The sequence below is a fragment of the Balaenoptera borealis genome, assembly GCF_965194805.1.
Source record: "Balaenoptera borealis genome assembly, chromosome: 15".
NCBI classification, from domain to species: domain Eukaryota; kingdom Metazoa; phylum Chordata; class Mammalia; order Artiodactyla; family Balaenopteridae; genus Balaenoptera; species Balaenoptera borealis.
The window spans coordinates 77708304-77731170 of NC_138871.1; the positions used below are offsets into that span (position 1 = coordinate 77708304).

General features: G+C 42.5%; 1 long non-coding RNA gene across 1 annotated transcript; it reads left to right on the top strand.

Annotated features, from left to right (window-relative positions):
* The first annotated feature begins 3886 nt into the window (after nucleotides 1-3886).
* LOC309611706 lies at nucleotides 3887-17571 on the top strand. The gene is made up of 2 exons (XR_014234689.1): nucleotides 3887-12670; nucleotides 13004-17571. It is a non-coding gene; the product is annotated as an uncharacterized lncRNA (long non-coding RNA).
* Nucleotides 17572-22867: the final 5296 nt, after the last annotated feature.

Below are 22867 nucleotides of genomic sequence, written 5' to 3' on the forward strand. Positions count from 1 at the left end.
GCTCCTCCAGCTCTTTTGCAACAGGTAACACCTAAAGCCCTTCCTAGATCCCAGATCTTTCTGCGGTAGCCCAAACACACACCTTCTGCCTTCTGTGGACTTTCTCCTCCCAGGGAGCCTGCCAAATTGTAAACCTCATCTAAGAAGCCTCTTCCCTTCTCAGCCCACAATTCCTAATCTTCCTCTCAGAAAGCACAGACGCAATTTAGTCCACAGGCTTTTATTGAGCACCGAGTGTTTGCCTAGGCCTGCACTGGGACCGCGCCATAGACCTACAGGTGCACAGATGTGAAAGTCACGTGTTGGCGTTTGATCTCTACAACAGCGCCTGGATGCTCATAGGCGGGCCATGTGCTGTGATGTTTCCCAAAGGGAGGAGTGAGCTGCAGGGAGGTTTAGTGACTTATATGACTCACACTCACCATGGCAAAGCCAGGACAAAGCACCGAGTCTTCTGATGCATGGCTCAGTACTCCTTCTCTGCTGTGTGATCCCACCACCACCGTACCTCCTAAAGGCAAACCTGACTTTTAGGAGAGAACCTGCTACCATGCTCATATTTCAGATGAATTGAGGGCTGGAGAACTTATGTAACTTACCCAAAGTTAAGTAAGTGGTGGAGGTGGAACTGCCTCAGGTGAGTGCAAAACCCATGCTGATAACCATCATATAATCCAGCCATGGGTAAAGGAAGGGAATTGTTCTTTATGACTCTGAGGCAGAACTGACACGTGTCAATGGAAGACAGAGGGTCTTGTGCTCCATATCAGTGGAAGGAGGAGCTTGGTCGCAGAGGAGTTTTGAATAAGGAAACGGGTAACCTTGTCAAGCAGTGGGCACCCCATTAATCGGTGCTTAGGTTGTTGGAGGTGCCGCAGAGCAGCGTCCTGCGTTATGTAGGAAGTTGGAATGGTAGCTTCTGAGGACTCTTCTAGTCTTGGTCTTTTAAAGTTCCATGAAGTCAGTGCTTACCGTGGAATTTGCCGTAAGTAGAGAAGTCATGTTTAGAAGCTCCATACACGTGTCCTGGAGCTGGGAGATAGAAAAGTGATCTTCACTTTCAGGACATTTCCTTGACGGTTTAAGGAGTTGTGACAAGTCACATAGCTTATGAATGCCATTGGTCGCACCGATGATGCCCAATGCGTCCCCTACTTCTCTCTCTCCCCCCTTTCTTCTCCCTTTGGGGCCCCACGTGAGGCTCTTTCAAAGCTGACCCTTTTCTCCTGTTCCCCACGTGAATTTTTGTGAAAACTCCTTCAGAAAAGAATAGAAGAGAAGTAAATTTGACTCTTTGTCCTTAAGACTGTGGTACCTGAGCCACTGCTCATTTTCGTGCTTGGTTTAGGATCTGATCCAAAGTGATTTTTAATCTCTGTATTGTAGGAATTTAATTCCTAATATGTCAGCTCCATCCCGCAGAGTGTTCCATCAACACCCTTAACCCAGTTATCTGCAGGGACTTTGACCCCAGACGGGGAGTCCCGGATGGAAGTCAGGACATTGCTTTAGGACAGACTATGAAAAATGCATGTAAGATAGAAAAATGTGAATTATGTGTGAAACAAACAAAAGCACCAGGCAACATGGAATTCATGTCAACAAAAGCTTGCTGCAAGCTGTTGCTTGCTTTCTAAGGGGGAAACAGACTCTGGCGCCCGAGGAACAGTAGCAGGGAAGGACTTTTTGCACTAGAGTTGCAGAAACAAAAGAGATGACCTGTTTTGACTGTAATTGCTTTCAAATCCTTCAGCTCTCCTTTTTCCCTGCATCTGCCTCCCCCAGCCTTTGTTGTGCAGCTGGGGAAGTAACTGATTATTGAGCCCGTCTGAGCCACGAGGCTGGGAGTAACTGACATTTCTAATATTTTGACATATTCACGAGAAAAGAAAAAAACAGTCCAAAGGGTGGGGCCTCCAGCTGACCTTCTTGTTGACCATCAACCAACTCCATGACTGGATGACTTGTGTGAACAAGGGGATGGTGAGGTTCTCAGGAGGATTCGTGTGCTGGAATGTCTAGCTCACATTCCAATTAAAATATTAAATCTGGTGATATTAAACTACATAGACTTTTGGTGCCACCAACTGAATACGTTGTAAGTACTAGTTTTCAAGCGAGCTGCAGAAAGAAAATTAACATTCCCTCACCGAGAGATATTTCTAGGTAAGAGACAACCAGTACACACTTTTTTTTTAAAGCAAATTATTTTCAGTTATTTAAAATGATCACCCTGTTCCTCTCTGGATCACTGCTGGAGACCCAGGAATCCAAGCGCCATAGGCTTCTATGTCAAATATAATAAATAGCATTGTAATTGTGTTCTAGGAGGGCTGCACATAGCTCCAATTGGCTCACAGTCACCCTTGCTACCACCAGAGCTGCCTTCCTAAGGTGTTCTGGGAGGAGGAGCCCTGTGCAGTCCAACTGGCAAGGCTTCTGCGTAACTACACCTCCCTTTACAAGGCTGATGAGATTCTGTGGCCCACAAGCCACAGCCTCAGCTCAAATCCATCGCACACTTTTGTGTATGTGGGAGGTGCCACTCCTTGCTCTCACTTTTCCAAATGGCCCCAGGGGGCTCCCTGCGACCTTTTAAAGAGAGATTGAGGGTGGCAGTCTGCCCGGTCTGCTGAAAGGAGGCACCCTAAAATAAAATTTGCCTTTGTGGATAGACAATATTCAACTGAATTCCATTTAATTCAATCCATAGTCATTGAGTGTCAATTATAAACCGGGTTCTGTGGACCCCCCTGGAGCCTGGGCTCATTTCTACCTTTTCTCATCCCCTTTCTAAGTCTTGGTTTCTTCACTTGTTAAATTGTTACAGATGATAATACCGTTCCCTGTGGATTCCTGTGAGCTTAAATAAGAATGTTTGTGTAGCGCACGTAGCCTGCTGCCTGGCGTGTGGTGGGCACACAGTAAACACAGTGTCTTGTCCTCCTCCGCTTTCTCCAAGTGATCGGAAACACCAGTCCGGGAATCACTCCAGGCAGGGGCAGGGGATCTGTAGAGAGTGTCTTTGATGAAGATTTCCTTCTCAGGACCACATTCCTGCATTGAAGCGGCTGGGTTATACTGTGGACTTCATATGGTCATAGGGGAATTAAATGAGATAATGTCTGAAAAATGCTTAACACATCTTTATTGGCTCATATATGTCAGGCAATGTTATTATCTATCTATCTATCTATCTTCTGTCTATCATCTATCTGTCTATCGATATCTATCTATGAATTTATTTTGTCATTACTGTTTATTTTCTTGGCTTGAAACCTCTTGGATTCTGGAAATCCAGTTGCCCCTCTCCACTTCTGTTGTGACCTCCTGGATCCTTAAAGTTTGGCTATCCCTTCATTCATTCCAGAAACATTTAGCGAGCACCTGCTAATTGCCAGATAGTTTGCCAAGTCCGTGGGTCACCAAGGCAGGTTGGGTCCCCGAAACTGGTCGTACAGGCAGCACCCCTGGCCTCTAACAGCGTATGGCTTGTTGAGGAGGCCACAGAAGTAGGCACATCGTTTCAATATCGTGTATAAACGCAGGGGCAGAGGTCAACCTGGAGTGACGTGGGAGTAGGAGTAGGCCCTGCTGTGGGGCTGGGGGGAGGGTGGCCAGGGACCACGGCTGGGACAGCTCAGCAACTGCATGTTCAAGGACAAGTGTCCTCAGTTCTCACGACCTGAGAATTACTACTCACATCTGTGTCCTTGAAGCATCACGGCCCACAGCTAGTAACCAAAAAGTCTAAATTCTGCCACTAGACCCCGCTTGAAAGGCAACACAGTGGGTTGGGACTTCTGGGGGAGTTTCATCCCCAGGGGGCAGAAGCAGAACCTTCTTTGTCCCCTTGACCCCAGAGCAGCACTTTCTGAGCACCTGTGCCTATTCCCACGCCCTCCGCAGGGTTTTCTGTAGTAGGTCTCCCCTGCCGGCCCCCGCAACAGTGGTGTCCCCAGGGTGGCTTGAGGTAAACCTAGCCAGGCAGGGCCAGGAAGCACACTCATAAAAGCAGAGACAGTGCTCACAGGAAGACTCACGAGGGAAAGAGGCCAAGACCACCCTCGTCCCTAATGTCCATCTGCTGCTTTTGCTTCCAGCTATGGAGAGACAGAACGGCAAGGCTCATGCCAAGGTGATGAGGCAAGAAAGTTCACGAAGCACTGGGCGGGAAGTGATAACCAAAGATACAGAAAGTCCATGGCCCTCCATTACTGGAGGGCCCGTGGCTGAGCTGGGATCTGGGCACGCCCTGGGCTGTATTCCTCATGTCCATTCCCTCCTAGTGTGTCCTCCTCTGGTCCTTAACATCCTTGCTAATTTCCTGTTCCACTTTGCTCTCCCTCAGGAAGCCCTGAAAGTGGCCCCAAATCTTATGAAAAGCCAAACAGCTAGGTCAGCTTTCAGGATTCCCAAAGAAGCAAATATTAGTTTCTTTTATGAGGCACATATTCCCTTTTTAAAAAAGATTCTTTTAGAGCAGTGTTAGGTTCACAGCAAAGTTGAAATGTACAGAATTTCCCCTTCAATCCCTTGTCCCCACACAGGCACAGCCTCCCTCGTCACCAACATCCCATACCAGAGTGGTCCATTTGTTACAGCGGATAAACCTATGTTGACACATCATAATCACCCAAAGTCCACAGTCTACATGACCGTTCACTCGTGGTGTTGTACAGTCTATGGACCTGGACATATGTATAATGACATGTATCTATCATTATGGTATCATACACAGTATTTCCACTGCTCTAAAAATCCTCTGGGCTCTGGCTCTTCATCCCTCCCCCTTAAGCCCTGGCAACCACTGATCTTTTTACTGTCTCCATAGTTCTGCCTTTTCCACAATGCCATAATGTTGGGATCATAGAGTATGTAGCCTTTTCAGGCTGGCTTCCTTCACTTGGTGATAATATGCATTCATGTTTCCCCCATGTCTTTTCACAGCACATTCAGTTGTTTTTTTGTTTTTTTGTTTTTTAATTTAGGCTTACATTTTTTTTTTATAAATTTATTTATTTTTATTTACTTATTATTTTTGGCTGTGTTGGGTCTTCGTTGCCGCGCGTGGGCTTTCTCTAGTTGCGGCGAGCGGGGGACTACTTTTCATCGCGGTGCACGGGCTTCTCATTGCGGTGGCTTCTCTTGTTGCAGAACATGGGCTCTAGGCCCGCGGGCATCAGTAGATGCGGCACGTGGGCTCAGTAGTTGTGGCTCGTGGGCTCTAGAGCGCAGGCTCGGTAGTTGTGGCGCACGGGCTTAGTTGCTCCACAGCATGTGGGATCTTCCCGGACCAGGGCTCGAACCCATGTCCCCTGCGTTGGCAGGTGGATTCTTAACCACTGCACCACCAGGGAAGCCCCACATTCAGTTTTTAAACTTTTGTGCATACCATGTTAGATCCCAGGAAGGTAGTCTCTGCCCACTTTGAGAGATCAGGAACTCCTGAGGTTATGAGAGCACACAGATCAGACCAGTGGGTCAATACATTTGGGGTGGATGGGTGGGGAGGGGTTGACCCAAACTCCTCAGTTTTCCACCTGAGGGATCTCCTATCCCCTCCTCTACTCTGTGCTGAAACTGACCTCAAGAGGAGAATAAATGAAATTAATTCCTTTTAGAAAAAATTATTGAGTAATTGAAATGAACTTCTTCAGAAGGGTCCTCCTTCCAGTATCCATTATTAATAGTAATAAACCTTGGAGTAATAATAATGGAAGTAGTAAAAGCACAGCGATTATAATGTCAGTTTACTTGCGTACTGGGTTGTACAACTGATATAGCGCTTTAATATCTGATTTCTTGTTTGAGCCCATAAAAGTGATGGTGTAGAGGGCAGGAATGAGACCAGCGATTCCATTTTTCAGTGAGGAGGCCAAGTTTTCCTGTGGCTGTGGGACACAGTCAAGGTTACACAGCTGTTGTGAATGGCAGAGCCAGGGTTCCAATTCAGGTCTCTGACACCAAGCCCATTAATGCTTCTAGTTTGTGATTGATCAGGCTCACATTTATTGAGCAACTACTGTGCTGTGGGCCCTGGGCTGGGGCACGGGAGAGAGGATCCCTGAGGGGGATGCAGAGGCATTCACGAGTTCCTCAGCCACAGGGTACCATGCGTGCAAGCCCAGCTGTGGAGCCCAGAGGCAGCGGTGACCACCTTGCAGTGGGTATCAGAGTAGGCTTCAAAGGAGAGGCGTCCCTGGACCCACACCCTGAGGATGGTCGTAGTGGTTATTACCTAGCAGGACATTTAGGCAAGCTCGTTACTACAGGGGCACCTTTCATGTGACACTGTAAGATGCCAGCAGGCTAAGATGTTCAGATGGATGAGAAGGGGGTTCAAGAGAGCTGTGGTCATGAGGCTCCTACTCAAGTCTCACCCATGCCCCTTCTTAGCCCCCTTCTCAGCCTCCTTCGCAGCCTTGGCCTGCTCTGTCTCTGGCTTGAGGTGGTTTGTGCTGCAGACAAGACACATTTTCAGCGTCAGCGGAGGTGGCTGTGAGCTCGATAGGGAACTGCTCCTTCCAGGGGTCTCAGCACAGGCCTCCCAGCTGGGTACCTTGAGAGGAGGCTATCGACCAGTTCCTGGGCCTCGGTGCAGTTGTCAGGATGAGCACCGACTCCTTAGCTGCTCGCCTAGGCTCCTTTCATCTGGCCATTCTCAGATGTGAAGGACACAGAACAGAAGTTGTTGGAAAGCCTGGTGAGCTGGGGTGGTGGGCGGTGAGGGGGAGGAGGTGGGAGGAATCAAAATTCAAAGCCAAGGCCCTACACACACTGCTCTGCGGCACCTCATCAGTTTTCCCTCTTCTCGCCCGCGAGGGAGCCCATGTGCTCCTGCACTTGCCTGGCTGTGTCCTGGCCGCATCTGTTAGCAATGAATAAAGACGGGGTGGCGGAGGCAGGGCTGGAGGCGGGGGCAGGAGGAAGGTCTACTTAAACAAAATGTGTTTGCTCACACACATAAAACCACAGGCCTCCTGGAGGCAAGCACCCCATCCGGACCCCCTCATTCTTGAATTTGTAATCAGGAGCATGTGAATGAAGGATTGGTGCCTTTATATCTACCCAGAGGGCCTCCGTGTTGTGTCCTCGTTTCTAACATACGAGGGGCTTGGGCAGGGAGGGTTCTCAGGGCCTTCCCAGCACGAACATCCTGTGTCCAGCAGCGACAGGGTTGGCGGCCTAGCTGTGGGAGCCCGCCAGTTCTCATGCAGGCTTGGAGCGGGGTAGGACGCGTGGTGTCTCTGGCCCAAGAAGGAAGGAGGCTGGGTCTTCTCTAGCTCCCAAAGGGTGAAGCGGACACTTTGGAAAAGGGCTCTCTACAGCCCACTGGGTAACATCTGACCTTCACCTTAGCATTTAAGGTCTCCAGGATCTGAGGTCTGCTTTTCCATTATCCCCATCAAACTGCATTGTGTTTACTTCAAAGCCAGAACTTCCAAGGAAATAAGAGGTAAGAAAGTGCCACGGAGGCACGTGCCAGAACTCAGGGTTATCGATACTAAAATACTTCTGGAAGGCTGGACAGGTGAAGGCACGCTTTTATACAGAAAGAAAAAAGGTTCTGAGTTTTCTCTTTAGCAAATATCCTCTGAGGAAATCACTGGGAGTGAACAAGGCGCTGGAGGCTCCCCTCAGTTCCCTTAAGGACACACAATGGGAAACCCAAGCGCCACCCTCCTCCCTTCTTCCTTCTGTGGGCCCGAGGAGGTGGCATCCTTGCGTGGGCTCTGTGGCTCCTGTACCTGCCCCGTCTGTGGCAGGGCTTGTGGCTGGTCTAAGGCCCCCCACTGTCTCGCACCAATGAGGAGAATCAAGAAACCCCGTCACCTTGGACTCCCCACACTCTGATGCGCTGGGGAGCATCATGTTCTGAGAGACTCTAGCCAATGTTTCTACTTTTAAGACCTTCCGTTGCCTTAGATGGTGGGAAGGTAGGAGATAGGAGGGAAGAGAAGGGGAAGAGTGTTAGATAAGAGGAGGGATTTAGCATCTGGAAGTCTTCCATACATGCTTTAGACTAAGGGGACAAATCCACTGGAAGGTAGAGTACACTCAGGCGGGGGTAGGCACACGGCACAGGATAGGCGTCCTGGTGGTAGGGGAGGTCCCACGAGGGTTGGGAAGGGACGTGTCTACATCCCATTGCTTCTGGGCCACCCTTGACCACGTGCTCTAGGCACAGCTAAAGGGTCGTCTTCGGTGAGCATCTGGATGACTGGTATCCCTGTTATAAACTCTGTGAGTTTGGCCAGCACTGACCCACTGTGTGACCCTGGGAATTAGCCTGTTGGTTCCCAAGTTTCCTGCATATCTGTGACCTGGGAATTCTATTGCCTGCACTCCTCAGCAGCCTTGGGGATTAATGAAAGCCTTGTTCACAAATCTCTCAGAATCCATAAAGGTTTAGATCGATAATTAACAAGAAAAAGAAAGCATAAACATTTCAAAAATATATCAACTCCCAAATCTATAACAGCCAATAAGTCTAAAAATTGAGTGGCCGCAATTGCCCTCAGTGACAGGTAGCCCATGCACTTTGAAAAGTAATTCTTCAATAAGCATAAATTACCATTTGGGGAAACTTTCCATGTATGCCATGGCTATGGATTTATTAAGTGAAAGTGAAGCTTTTAAATAAATATCTGGAACAGAAAATGTATTTCCCAATCTCACTGGGCCACAGAGGCAGAAGTTTTTAAAGTGCTATGTAGGCTGTACTCTGAGAGGATAAAGCTGAGAACATGTCTTTAGAAGTCCTTTTGCTGAGTCAGTCAGTGCCACACAACCTTCCTCCCCAGCTCTTCAAACACCTGGATTCTCCTGATCTTGGCCAAGGGCAACAAGGGCACAAAAGTCCCCAGGGCTCTTTCCCAACCCCTCGGAGAATCTGACAGATTCTGAGGTATCACATTCCTTAAGAAGATCTGAATCTGGAATTTCCTCTCAGATTCTGAAGCTCCGTGCTTCATTTATTCACCTTCGAAAGCAAATGTCCCTGCCACGTTGTCTTCCCTTGAAAGACAGGATAGGCCAGTGCCACTTTCTGCTTCTGGTTAGTTTTGTTGCTACGAAAAAATCCTTGCAAGACACCAGTGGAAAACAAACTATAAAATGGAAGGCACACATCAAAAAACTAACCAGCCCAGCAAATGCTTGACAACATTTCTTTTAGTGTAGACAGCACTACTCCGTGAGCACTGTTTGTTTCTCCAGCAAGCATTCTAGCGCTTCCTTTGTGGAGCTTCTCTGCTCCAGGTTTGGGCTCTTGGTGACATTAAATCAATCATGGCCATTCCTTCTCTTGTTGCCAAAGAATAATGTGGGAGCTCAGGCCTAAGCTAATCACCATGTGGCATTCCCTGTTTGGAAAAAAAACACAATTGTTTATAAATGAGCAGGAATTATACATTCAAGAAATGAGATATAAGATGATATTTTTTAGGTTTTTTTTTTAACATCTTTTTTGGAGTATAATTGCTTTACAATGTTGTGTTAGTTTCTGCTGTGTAACAAAGTGAATCAGCTATACATATACATATATCCCCATATCCCCTCCCTCTTCCGTCTCCCTACCCCCTCCCTATCCCACCCCTCTAGGTGGTCACAAAGCACCAAGCTGTTCTCCCTGTGCTATGTGGCTGCTTCCCACTAGCTATCTATTTTACATTTGGTAGTGTATATATATGTCAGTGTTACTCTCTCACTTCATCCCAGCTTACCCTCCCCATCCCCGTGTCCTCAAGTCCATTCTCTACGTCTGTGTCTTTATCCCTGTCCTGCCCATAGGTTCGTCAGAACCTTTTTTTTTTTTTAGATTCCATATGTATGTGTTAGCATACGGTGTTTGTTTTTCTCTTTATGACTTACTTCACTCTGTATGACAGACTCTAGGTCCATCCAACTCACTACAAATAGTTCAGTTTCATTTCTTATTATGGCTGAGTAATATTCCATTGCATATATTTGCCACATCTTCTTGATACATTCATCTTCGATGGACATTTACGTTGCTTCCATGTCCTGGCTATTGTAACTAGTGCTACAATGAACATTGTAGTACATGACTCTTTTTGAATTATGGTTTTCTCAGGGTACATGCCCAGTAGTGGGATTGCTGAGTCATATGGTAGTTCTATTTTTAGTTTTTTAAGGAACCTCCATACTGTTCTCCATCGTAGCTGTATCAATTTACATTCCCACCAACAGTGCAAGAGGGTTCCCTTTTCTCCACACCCTCTCCAGCATTTATTGTTTGTAGATTTTTGATGATGGCCATTCTGACTGGTGTGACATGATACCTCATTGTAGTTTCGATTTGCATTTCTCTGATGATTAGTGACGTTGAGCATCTTTGCATGTGTTTGTTGGCAATCTGTATATATTTGGAGAAATATCTATTTAGGTCTTCTGCCCATTTTGGGGTTGGGTTTTTTGTTTTTTTGATATTGAGCTGCACGAGCTGCTTGTATATTTTGGAGATTAATCCTTTGTCAGTTGCTTCATTTGCAAAAATTTTCTCCCATTCTGAGGGTTGTCTTTTCGTCTTGTTTATGGTTTCCTTTGCTATGCAAAAAGTTTTTAAGTTTCATTAGGTGCCACTTGTTTATTTTTGTTTTTATTTCCATTTCTCTAGGAGGTGGGTCAAAAAGGATCTTGCTGTGATTTATGTCATAGCATGTTCTGCCTATGTTTTCCTCTAAGAGTTTTATAGTGTCTGCCCTTAGTTTTAGGTCTATAATCCATTCTGAGTTTATTTTTCTGCATGGTGTTAGGAAGTGTTCTAATTTCATTCTTTTACATGTAGTTGGCCAGTTTTCCCACCACCACTTATTGAAGAGGCTGTCTTTTCTCCATTGTATACTCTTGCCTCCTTTATCAAAGATAAGGTGACCATATGTGCATGGGTTTACTTCTGGACTTTCTATCCTGTTCCATTGATTTATGTTTCTGTTCTTGTGCCAGTACCCTACTCTCTTGATTAGTGTAGCTTTGTAGTATAGTCTGAAGTCAGAAAGTCTGATTCCTCCAGCTCTGCTTTTCTTGCTCAAGATTGCTTTGGCTACTTGGGTTCTTTTGTGTTTCCATACAAATTGTGAAATTTTTTGTTCTAGGTCTGTGAAAAATGCCATTGGTAGTTTGGTAGGGATTGCACTGAATATGTAGATTGCTTTGGGTAGCATAGTCATTTTCACAATGTTGATTCTTCCAATCCAAGAACAGGGTATATCTCTCCATCTGTTTGTATCATCTTTACTTTCTTTCATCAGTGTCTTATAGTTTTCTGCATACAGGTCTTTTGTCATCTTAGGTAGGTTTATTCCTAGGTATTTTATTCTTTTTGTTGCAAGGGTAAATGGGACTGTGTCCTTAATTTCTCTTTCAGATTTTTCATCATTAGTGTATAGGAATGCAAGAGATTTCTGTGCATTAGTTTTGTATCCTGCTACTCTACGAAATTCATTGATTAGCTCTAGTAGTTTTCTGGTAGCATCATTAGGATTATCCATGTATAGTATCATGTCATCTGCAAACAGTGACAGTTTTACTTCTTTTCCAATTTGGATTCCTTTTATTTCTTTTTCTTCTCTGATTGTTGTGGCTAACACTTCCAAAACTATGTTGAATAATAGTGGTGAGAGTGGGCAACCTTGTCTTCTTCCTGATCTTAGAGGAAATGGTTTCAGTTTTTCACCATTGAGAACGATGTTGGCTGCGGGTTTGTCATATATGGCCTTTATTATGTTGAGGTAGGTTCACTCTATGCCTACTTTCTGGAGAGTTTTTATCATAAATGGGTGTTGAATTTTGTCAAAAGCTTTTTCTGCATCTATTGAGATGATCATATGGTTTTTATCCTTCAATTTGTTAATATGGTGTATCACATTGATTGATTTGCATATATTGAAGAATCCTTGCATTCCTGGGATAAACCCCACTTGATCATGATGTACGATCCTTTAAATGTGCTGTTGGATTCTGTTTGCTAGTATTTTGTTGAGGTTTTTTGCATCTATGTTCATGAGAGATATTGCCCTGTAGTTTTCTTTTTTTATGGTATCTTTGTCTGGTTTTGGTATCAGGTTGGTGGTGGCCTCCTAGAATGAGTTTGGGAGTGTTCCTCCCTCTGCTATGTTTTGGAAGAGTTTGAGACGGATAGGTGTTAGCTCTTCTCTAAATGATTGATAGAATTCACCTGTGAAGGCATCTGGTCCTGGGCTTTTGTTTGTTGGAAGGTTTTAATCACGGTTTCAATTTCAGTGCTTGTGATTGCTCTGTTTATATTTTCTATATCTTCCTGGTTCAGTCTCAGAAGGTTGTGCTTTTCTAAGAATTTGTCCATTTCTTCCAGGTTTTCCATTTTATTGGCATATAGTTGCTTGTAGTAATCTCTCATGATCCTTTGTATTTCTGCAGTGTCAGTTGTTACTTCTCATTTTTCATTTATAATTCTGTTGATTTGAGTCTTCTTCCATATTTTCTTGATGAGTCTGGCTAATGGTTTATCAATTTTATCTTCTCAAAGAACCAGCTTTTAGTTTTATTGATCTTTGCCATCATTTCCTTCAATTATTTCTGATCTGATCTTTATGATTTCTTTCCTTCTGCTAACGTTGGGGTTTTTTTATTCTTCTTTCTGTAATTGCTTTAGGTATAAGGTTAGGTTTTTTTTTTTTTTTAATTTTTTTTTTTAATTTTTATTTATTTATTTATTTTTTATTTATTTATGGCTGTGTTGGGTCTTCGTTTCTGTGCGAGGGCTTTCTCTAGTTGTGGCAAGTGGGGACCACTCTTCATCGCGGTGCGCAGGCCTCTCACTATCGCGGCCTCTCTTGTTGCGGAGCACAGGCTCCAGACGCGCAGGCTCAGTAATTGTGGCTCATGGGCCTAGTTGCTCTGCGGCATGTGGGATCTTCCCAGACCAGGGCTCGAACCCGTGTCCCCTGCATTGGCAGGCAGATTCCCAACCACTGCGCCACCAGGGAAGCCCGGTTAGGTTGTTTATTTGAGATTTTTCTTGTTTCTTGAGGTAGGGTTGTATTGCTATATACTTCCCTCTTAGAACTGCTTTTGCTGCATCCCATAGGTTTGGGGTTGTCGTGTTTTCATTGTCATTTGTTTCTAGGTATTTTTTTATTTCCTCTTTGATTTCTTTGGTGATCTCTTGGTTATTTAGTAGTGTATTGTTTAGTCTCCATGTTTTTGTATTTTTTACAATTTTTTTCCTGTAATTGATATGTAGTCTCATAGCATTGTGGTCGGAAAAGATACTTGATATGATTTCAGTTTTCTTAAATTTACCAGGCTTGATTTGTGACACAAGATATGGTCTATCCTGGAGAGTGTTCCATGAGCACTTGAGAAGAAATTGTATTCTGTTGCTTTTGGATGGAATGTCCTATAAATATCAATGAAGTCTGTCTTGTTTAATGTGTCATTTAAAGCTTGTGTTTCCTTATTTATTTTCACTTTGGATGATCCGTCCATTGGTGAAAGTGGGGTGTTAAGCTCCCTTACTATTATTGTGTTACTGTCGATTTCCCCTTTTATGGCTGTTAGCATTTGCCTTATGTATTGAGGTGCTCCTGTGTTGGGTGCATAAATATTTACAATTGTTATATCTTCTTCTTGAATTGATCTCTTGATCATTATGTAGTATCCTTCTTTGTCTCTTGTAATAGTGTTTATTTTAATCTATTTTGTCTGATATGAGTATAGCTACTCCAGCTTTCTTTTGATTTCCATTTGCATGGAATCTCTTTTTCCATCCCCTCACTTTCAATCTGTATGTGTCCCTAGGTCTGAAGTGTGTCTCTTGTAGACAGCATATGTACAGGTCTTGTTTTTGTATGCATTCAGTCAGTCTCTGTCTTTTGGTTGGAGCATTTAATCCATTTACATTTAAGGTAATTATCGATATGTATGTTCCTGTTACCATTGTCTTAATTGTTTTGGGTTTGTTATTGTAGGTCTTTTCCTACTCTTGTGTTTCCTGCCTAGAGAAGTTCCTTTAGCATTTGTTGTAAAGCTGGTTCAGTGGTGCTGAATTCCCTTAACTTTCACTTGTCTGTAAAGTTTTTAATTTTTCTGTTGAATCTGAATGAGATCCTTACTGGGTAAAGTAATCTTGGTTGTAGGTTTTTCCCTTTCATCACTTTAAATATGTCCTGCCACTCCCTTCTGGCTTGCAGAGTTTCTGCTGAAAGATCAGCTGTTAACCTTATGGGCATTCCCTTGTATGTTATTTGTTGCTTTTCCCTTGCTGCTTTTAATATTTTTTCTTTGTATTTAATTTTTGATAGTTTGATTAATATGTGTCTTGGCATGTTTCTCTTTGGGTTTATCCTTGATGGTACTCTCTGTGCTTCCTGGATTTAATTGACTATTTCCTTTCCCATGTTAGAGAAGTTTTTGACTATAATCTCTTCAAATATTTTCTCAGACCCTTCTTTTTCTCTTCTTCTGCTGGAACCCCTATAATTCGAATGCTGGTGCATTTAATGGTGTCTCAGTGGTCTCTGAGACTGTCCTCAATTCTTTTCATTCTTTTTTCTTTATTCTGCTCCCTCGCAGTTATTTCCACCTTTTTATCTTCCAGCTCACTTATATGTTCTTCTGCCTCAGTTATTCTGCTATTGATTCCTTCTAGACTATTTTTAATTTCAGTTATTGTGTTGTTCATCACTTTTTGTTTGCTCTTTAGTTCTTCTAGATCCTTGTTAAATGTTTCTTGTATTTTCTTCATTCTGTTTCTGAGATTTTGGATCATCTTTACTATCATTACTCTGAATTCTTTTTCAGGTAGATTGCCTCTTTTGTCTTCATTTATTTGGTCTTGTAGGTTTTTACCTTGCTCCTTCCTCTGTAACATATTTCTTTGTCATTTCATTTTTTTTTTTTTTTGACTGGTGGTGTTATATTCCTGTCTTACTGGTTGTTTGGCCTGAGTTGTCCAACACTGGAGTTTGCAGGTAGTTGGATCGAGCTGGGTCTTGGTGCTGAGATGTGGCCCTCCGGCGGGCCTTACTGCAATTGATATTCCCTGGGGTCTGAGGTTCTCTGTTAGTCCAGTGGTTTGGACTCAGAGCTCCCACCACAGGAGCTCGGACCCCACCTCCAACCTGGGAACCAAGATCCCACAAGCTGGCCCAAGGTGGCCATCCCTGGTTTCACATCAACATGATCTCAGGCACAAACCTTGTGTTTCTGTTTTGTCTTTAAGCTACTTATTGAAACAACTGGCCCGTGGTCCCCAAGAGGGTCACAGCTTCAGCCGGTGGGGCCCTTCCAGAGCCGGCAGCACAGTGAGGCCACCCTGCCCTGGGGCTGCAGGACAGCTCAGTGACGGCGGATGGGAGGGACCCCAAGCCAGGAGTTCCAGCTCTACCCAAACGCGGGCTCCGTTCTGGGTGCCAGGTGTGGGGCTGCTCTGCCCTGAATCTCTGGGGCAGCTTGGTGATGGCGGAGGGGAGGGATTCCAAGCCAGGAGTTCCAGTTCTTTTTTTTACAGGTTTTTCGTAAAATTTATTTGATTAGAAGAAAAATCTCAAGAGATGGTCTGTCTCGCCTGTTGGCAAGAATGAAGAAAGATACCTATTGGTAGGTATCCTATGATAGCAAAAGGAACCAGCCTTAGGATAAAACTCAATCTTTGGAAGGGTGAACAGGGATGAAAAATGAATTGGTCTTTGGTTACCTCCTAGAGGGACTGGGTTAATTTATTTTCCCTTGGTAAGTTCAAGTTCTAAGGTGAGCCTTTTGAGTACTGTGAGAATTGGGGTATCTCACAGATTGTTGACACTTCCAGCCTATGCCCAGACAGAGGTATTAGGGCTGGGAATAATGTCAAATGCAGTACAAATCAGCTTTTAACCTGGGAATGGGAATGAGAGGCCCAGAATCATTAAAAGAAAAAAAAAAGGTTGTCTCCCCGAGGCAAAATTCTTTTTAAACTCCTGCCTAGAATTCTCCTGAGCAATTTCCTAGGAAATAGAAAAGAATTTTCTTGTAAGAGGAAACCGATCAAAAAACTTTCATAGTGCTGAAACCTTAATGTATTTTCAAAATTGTAAATCTTATCTGGGTTGAAATAGACCATGGTGCAGTTTATTTTTCTCACATTCTCTTCTTATAATAATGGTGATAGTTGATCATTTCCTTTCTTTGTTTGGAGTAGTTCTCAAAATACCAAAGACTGGAATACTTCATTGTGTCCATTTTCTTTACAATTGTCAAAGAAAATGCACTCTTGAAACTTCTGATTTTCAGAGTAATGGGTTATTCTGGACTCATTCTAGTCCATCCAAATTTCTTTCTTTCATTTTTTTAAAAAATATATTTATTTATTTATTTAATTTTGGCTGTGTTGGGTCTTCTTAGCTGCGCGTGGGTTTTCTCTAGTTGCGGTGAGCAGGGGCTACTCTTCATTGTGGTGTGTGGGCTTCTCATTGCAGTGGTTTCTCTTGTTTTGGAGCACAGGCTCTAGGTGAGTGGGCTTCAGTAGTTGTGACATGTGGGCTCCGTAGTTGTGGTTCATGGGCTCTAGAGTGCAGCTCAGTAGTTGTGGCACATGGGCTTAGTTGCTCCGCGGCATGTGGGATCTTCCTGGGCCAGGGCTCAAACCCATGTCCCCTGCATTGGCAGGCGGATTCTTAACCACTGCACCACCAGGGAAGCCCAAAATTTCTTGAGGAGTGAAAATGGTCACAGTGGACTCGGCTCTCAAGAAAGGAGGCAAATATATTGGAAGAAAACCTTTTGTGGTTGTCCTATAAAAACACCATTGCCACATCTGAGGGTAATGTTTACTCCTTTGCAGGCAGCAGGTAACACTAGCACTAAATCTTCTTGGCCCTCCTTGGTCTTCCCTTGAGTGGCAGACTTTGATTTTCCTTCTCCCTGACATTGCTCTCTGTTAGCAATCAGTTTTTGTTTATGGCCATATCTACAATACCCTTAGTTAAATCATTAATGGAAAACTCTGAAGCAGGCTGTAACTTTTATTTTAGTTCAGTGAATATTTTGGAATCCTTCCTGTATGTAAGATCTAGTGCTAGATACTGAAGCTCCAGAGGGAATAAGGTGTAGTCTTTGTCCTAACAGTCTAGTAGGACAAATATGTAAATGTATAAATTGAATATGTGTCGTGTATGCTAGGATAGAGAATACACAATGTGTTATGGAAGCACAGAATATAGTTAAACCAAATGGGGTTTTGGTACAACTTCCCAAAGGATAAGGTGTTAAAGGAAAAATTTACATTGGTCAGGAAGGAAAATGAGTAAAATGTACTATCCAGAGTTCTGGGCATGCAGAGCCTGTCTCAGATACTATTATGGAGTATCAGTAATCAAACCACCCTCAAACTTAATGGCTTAATTCTTCTGAAAACAACAGTAATCATTTATTTTGATAACGAATCTGCAAATTGGACAGGACTCAGCAGGGGTGGCTCATCTCTGTTCCATATGCCATCAGCTGGGAAACCTCAACTAGGAGCTGGAGGATCCATTTCCAAGATGGTTCACCCATATGGATGACAGTTTGGTGGTGACTGTTGGTTAAGAGCTCAGCCATGGCTGTAAGCTGGGATCCTTGTTTCTTCACTGTGGACCTCTCCACAGGCTGCTTGGGCTTCCTTACAGCATGGTTGCTGGGTTTCAAGCATGAGCATCACCAGAGAATAAGGCAAAAGTGAAGGACATTTTTATGACCTAGCCTTGCAAGTTGCATAATTTCTTCCACTGTACTTTATTAATCAAAGCTGTCAGAGGACTTTCCCAATTTCAAGGGAAGGGGATATAAACCACAGTGAAAGATGGGAGAATTGTCAGTCACATAATAAAAATATGTGGATGGGAGATATTATTGTAGCTTCTTAAAATATATATGTACAACCTGTTACAAAGTCCCTGTCCTCAGTCCCATGTTTCTAGAGAGCCCTGCTCTGAGCTTACTGCTGCCATGTTTCTTACCATAATGTGAAGAGTGTGCAGCCTAGAACATGTGGTCTCTCTACCTCCACTTCTAGAGTATATGCTTAGTACTCAGGACTCAAATTCCCTATTCAAAAAGATAGTAATGAACCTACATTGAAAGATAGTATGGGACTCTTCCCTGAGTCAGGTCTCTTGTGGGTGGGATGGCACCACTGCTACATGCACACTAGACTGTACATCCCTAAGCTGGAGATGTGATGGAATGGTGGGGTATTGGACATAGCTTGGATGTCTATCAACATGAAGATCTTCTCAGTGTGGTATAAGAAAGGGTGTGAAACAAGAAGGAGAATGTGATATAAATCTGTGTGTGAAACAAGAAGGGGTTGTAGAAGAAGGGGGTAGGCCATGGGATGCAGGTCTAGAGCCAGGGACTGACTTTCTCTGCTTCATCATGTTCCAGAGTGAAACTCCAAGGAATCTGAGGGTTATAGATCAGTCTACACCTACCAATATACTCACTAACTAGATTTTATTATTCACATTTTACTATTCTGGCTTTATTATCTATACATCTATCTATCTCTATCCATTCGTGAGCTATCCCACTTGTTTAATGAAAAACAAGGTAAATTACAGATATCAAGACTAATACAGTGGGCGGAGTCAAGATGGCGGACTAGGAGGACACGGAATTCGTGTCTCCACACAACTAGGGCACCTACCAGGCACTGGTGGGGGACCACAGACACCTAAGGGGAAGGAAGGAACCCCCAGCGACCGATTGTTTCAATTATATTTTTATTTTTCCTAGTATATTTTTTATCTTTCTAATTGTATTTTGTTTTTTATTCTTTGATATTGTACTGCTCCTTTTCTTCTTTTTTTCTTTTTTTTTTGCCATGCCATGCAGCTTGTGGGATCTTGGTCCCCAGGCTGGAGGGCATGCCCAACTTTGTGTGGTGGGAGCTCTGAGTCCAAACCACTGGACTAACAGACAACCTCAGGCCCCAGGGAATATTAATCGGAGTGAGGCCTCCTGGAGGTCCTAATCTCAGCACCAAGACCTGGCTTTATCCAACTGCCTGCAAACTCCAGTGCTGGACGCCTCAGGCCAAACAACTAGTAAGACAGGAATACAGCTTCACCCCTCAAAAAAAAACGAAATAACAAAAAAATGTTACAGATGAAGAAGCAAGGTAAAAACTTACAAGACCATGTAAATGAAGACGAATAGGCAACTTACCTGAAAAAGAATTCAGAGTAATGATAGTAAAGATGATCCAAAATCTCAGAAACAGAATGAAGAAAATACAAGAAACATTTAACAAGGATCTAGGAGAACTAAAGAGCAAACAAACAGTGATGTCAACATAATAACTGAAATTAAAAATAATCTAGAAGGAATCAATAGCAGAATAACTGAGGCAGAAGAACGTATAAGTGAGCTGGAAGATAAAAAGGTGGAAATAACTGCGAGGGAGCAGAATAAAGAAAAAAGAATGAAAAGAATTGAGGACAGTCTCAGAGACCTCTGGGACAACATTAAACACACCAACATTCGAATTATAGGGGCCCCAGAAGAAGAAGAGAAAAAGAAACGTTCTGAGAAACTATTTGAAGAGATTATAGTCAAAAACTTCCCTAACGTGGGAAAGGAAATGGTCAATCAAGTCCAGGAAGCACAGAGAGTCCCATACAGGATAAATCCAAAGGAAAACATGCCGAGACCCATATTAATCAAACTATCAAAAATTAAATACAAAGAAAAAATATTAAAAGCAGCAAGGGAAAAGCAACAAATAACAAAAGGGAATCCTCATAAGGTTGCGGCAGAAACTCTGCAAGCCAGAAGGGAGTGGCAGGACATATTTAAAGTGATGAAAGGGAAGAACTTACAACCAAGATTACTCTACCCAGCAAGGATCTCATTCAGATTCGACAGAGAAATTAAAATCTTTACAGACAAGCAAAAGTTAAGGGAATTCAGCACCACAAAACCAGCTTTACAACAAATGCTAAAGGAACTTCTCTAGGCAAGAAACACAAGAGAAGGAAAAGACCTACAATAACAAACCCAAAACAATTAAGACAATGGCAATAGGAACATACATATCTATAATTACCTTAAATGTAAATGGGTTAAATGCTCCAACCAAAAGACATAGACTGACTGAATGGATACAAAAACAAGACCCACATATATTCTGTCTGCAAGACACCTACTTAAGACCTAGGGACACATACAGACTGAAAGTGAGGGGATGGAAAAAGATGTTCCATACGAATGGAAATCTAAAGAATCTGGAGTAGGAATTCTCATGTCAGACAAAATACACTTTAAAATACAGACTATTACAAGAGACAAGGAAGGACACTACATAACGATCAAGAGATCAATCCAAGAAGAAGATATAACAATTGTAAATATTTATGCACCCAACACAGGAACACCTCAATACATAAGGCACATGCTAACAGCCATAAAAGGGGAAATCGGCAGCAACACAATAACAGTAGGGGAGTTTAACACTCCACTTTCACCAATGGACAGATAATCCAAAATGAAAATAAATAAGGAAACACAAACTTTAAATGACACATTAAAGAAGATGGACTTCATTGATATTTATAGGACATTCCATCCAAAAACAACAGAATACACTTTCTTCTCAAGTGCTCATGGAATTCTCCAAGATAGACCATATCTTCTTTCACAAATTCACAATTAAGAAAATTGAAATCGTATCAAGTATCTTTTCCGACCACAGCGTTATGAGACTAGATATCAATTACAGGAAAAAACACTGTAAAAAATACAAACACATGGAGGTTAAACAATACACTACTAAAGAGCCAAGAGATCACCAAAGAAATCAAAGAGGAAATCAAAAAATACCTAGAAACAAATGACAACGAAAACACGGTGACCCAAAACCTATAGGATTTAGCAAAAGCAGTTCTAAGAGGGAAGTTTATAGCAATACAATCCTACCTTAAGAAACAAAAAAAATCTCAAACAATCTAATCTTACACCTAAAGGAACTAGAGAAAGAACAAACAAAACCCAAAGTTAGCAGAAAGAAAGAAATCATAAAGATCAGATCAGAAATAAATGAAAAATGAAGGAAATGATAGCAAAGATTAATAAAATTAAAAGCGGGTTCTTTGAGAAGATAAACAAAATTGATAAACTATTAGCCAGACTCATCAAGAAAAAAAGGGAGAAGACTCAAATCAACAGAATTAGAAATGGAAAAGGAGAAATAACAACTGACATTGCAGAAATACAAAGGATTATGAGAGATTACTACAAGCAACTATATGCCAATAAAATGGACAACCTGGAAGAAATGGACAAATTCTTAGAAAAGCACAACCTTCTGAGACTGAACCAGGAAGATATAGAAAATATAAACAGAGCAATCACAAGCACTGAAATTGAAACCGTGATTAAAAATCTTCCAACAAATGAAAGCCCAGGACCAGATGGCATCACAGGTGAATTCTATCAAACATTTAGAGAAGAGCTAACACCTATCCTTCTCAAACTCTTCCAAAATATAGCAGAAGGTGGGACACTCCCAAACTCATTCTACTAGGCCATTATCACCCTGATACTGAACCCAGGCAAAGATGTAACAAAAAAAGAAAACTACAGGCCAATATCTCTGATGAACATAGATGCAAAAATTCTCAACAAAATACTAGCAAACAGAATCCAACAGCACATTAAAAGGATCATACATCATGATCAAGTGGGGTTTATGTCGGGAATGCAAGGATTCTTCAATATATGCAAAGCAATCAGTGTGGTACACCATATGAACAAACCGAAGGATAAAATCCATATGATCATCTCCATAGATGCAGAAAAAGCTTTTGACAAAATTCAACACCCATTTATAATAAAATCTCTCCAGAAAGTAGGCATAGAGTGAACCTACCTCAACATAATCAAGGCCATATATGACAAACCCACAGCCAACATCGTTCTCAATGGTGAAAAACTGAAACCACTTCCTCTAAGATCAGGAAGAAGACAAGGTTGCCCACTCTCACCACTATTATTCAACATAGTTTTGGAGTTTTAGCCACAACAATCAGAGAAGAAAAAGAAATAAACGGAATCCAAATTGGAAAAGAAGTAAAACTGTCACTGTTTGCAGATGACATGATACTATACATGGATAATCCTAATGATGCTACCAGAAAACTACTAGAGCTAATCATTGAATTTGGGAGAGTAGCAGGATACAAAATCAACGCACAGAAATCTCTTGCATTCCTATACACTAATGATGAAAAATCTGAAAGAGAAATTAAGGACACAGTCCCATTTACCCTTGCAACAAAAAGAATAAAATACCTAGGAATAAACCTAACTAAGGTGATAAAAGACCTGTATGCAGAAAACTATAAGACACTGATGAAAGAAAGTAAAGATGATACAAACAGATGGAGAGATATACCATGTCCTTGGACTGGAAGAATCAACATTGTGAAAATGACTATACTACGCAAAGCAATCTACATATTCAGTGCAATCCCTATCAAACTACCAATGGCATTTTTCACAGACCTAGAACAAAAAATTTCACAATCTGTATGGAAACACAAACAACCCCAAATAGCCAAAGCAATCTTGAGAAAGAATACCAGAGCTGTAGGAATCAGGCTCTCTGACTTCAGACTATACTACAAAGCTACAGTAATCAAGACAGTAGAGTACTGGCACAAAAACAGAAATATAGATCAATGGAACAGGATAGAAAGCCCAGAAATAAACTCATGCACATATGGTTGCCTTATCTTTGATAAAGGAGGCAAGAGTATACAATGGAGAAAAGACAGCCTCTTCAATAAGTGGTGGTGGGAAAACTGGCCAACTACATGTAAAAGAATGAAATTAGAACACTTCC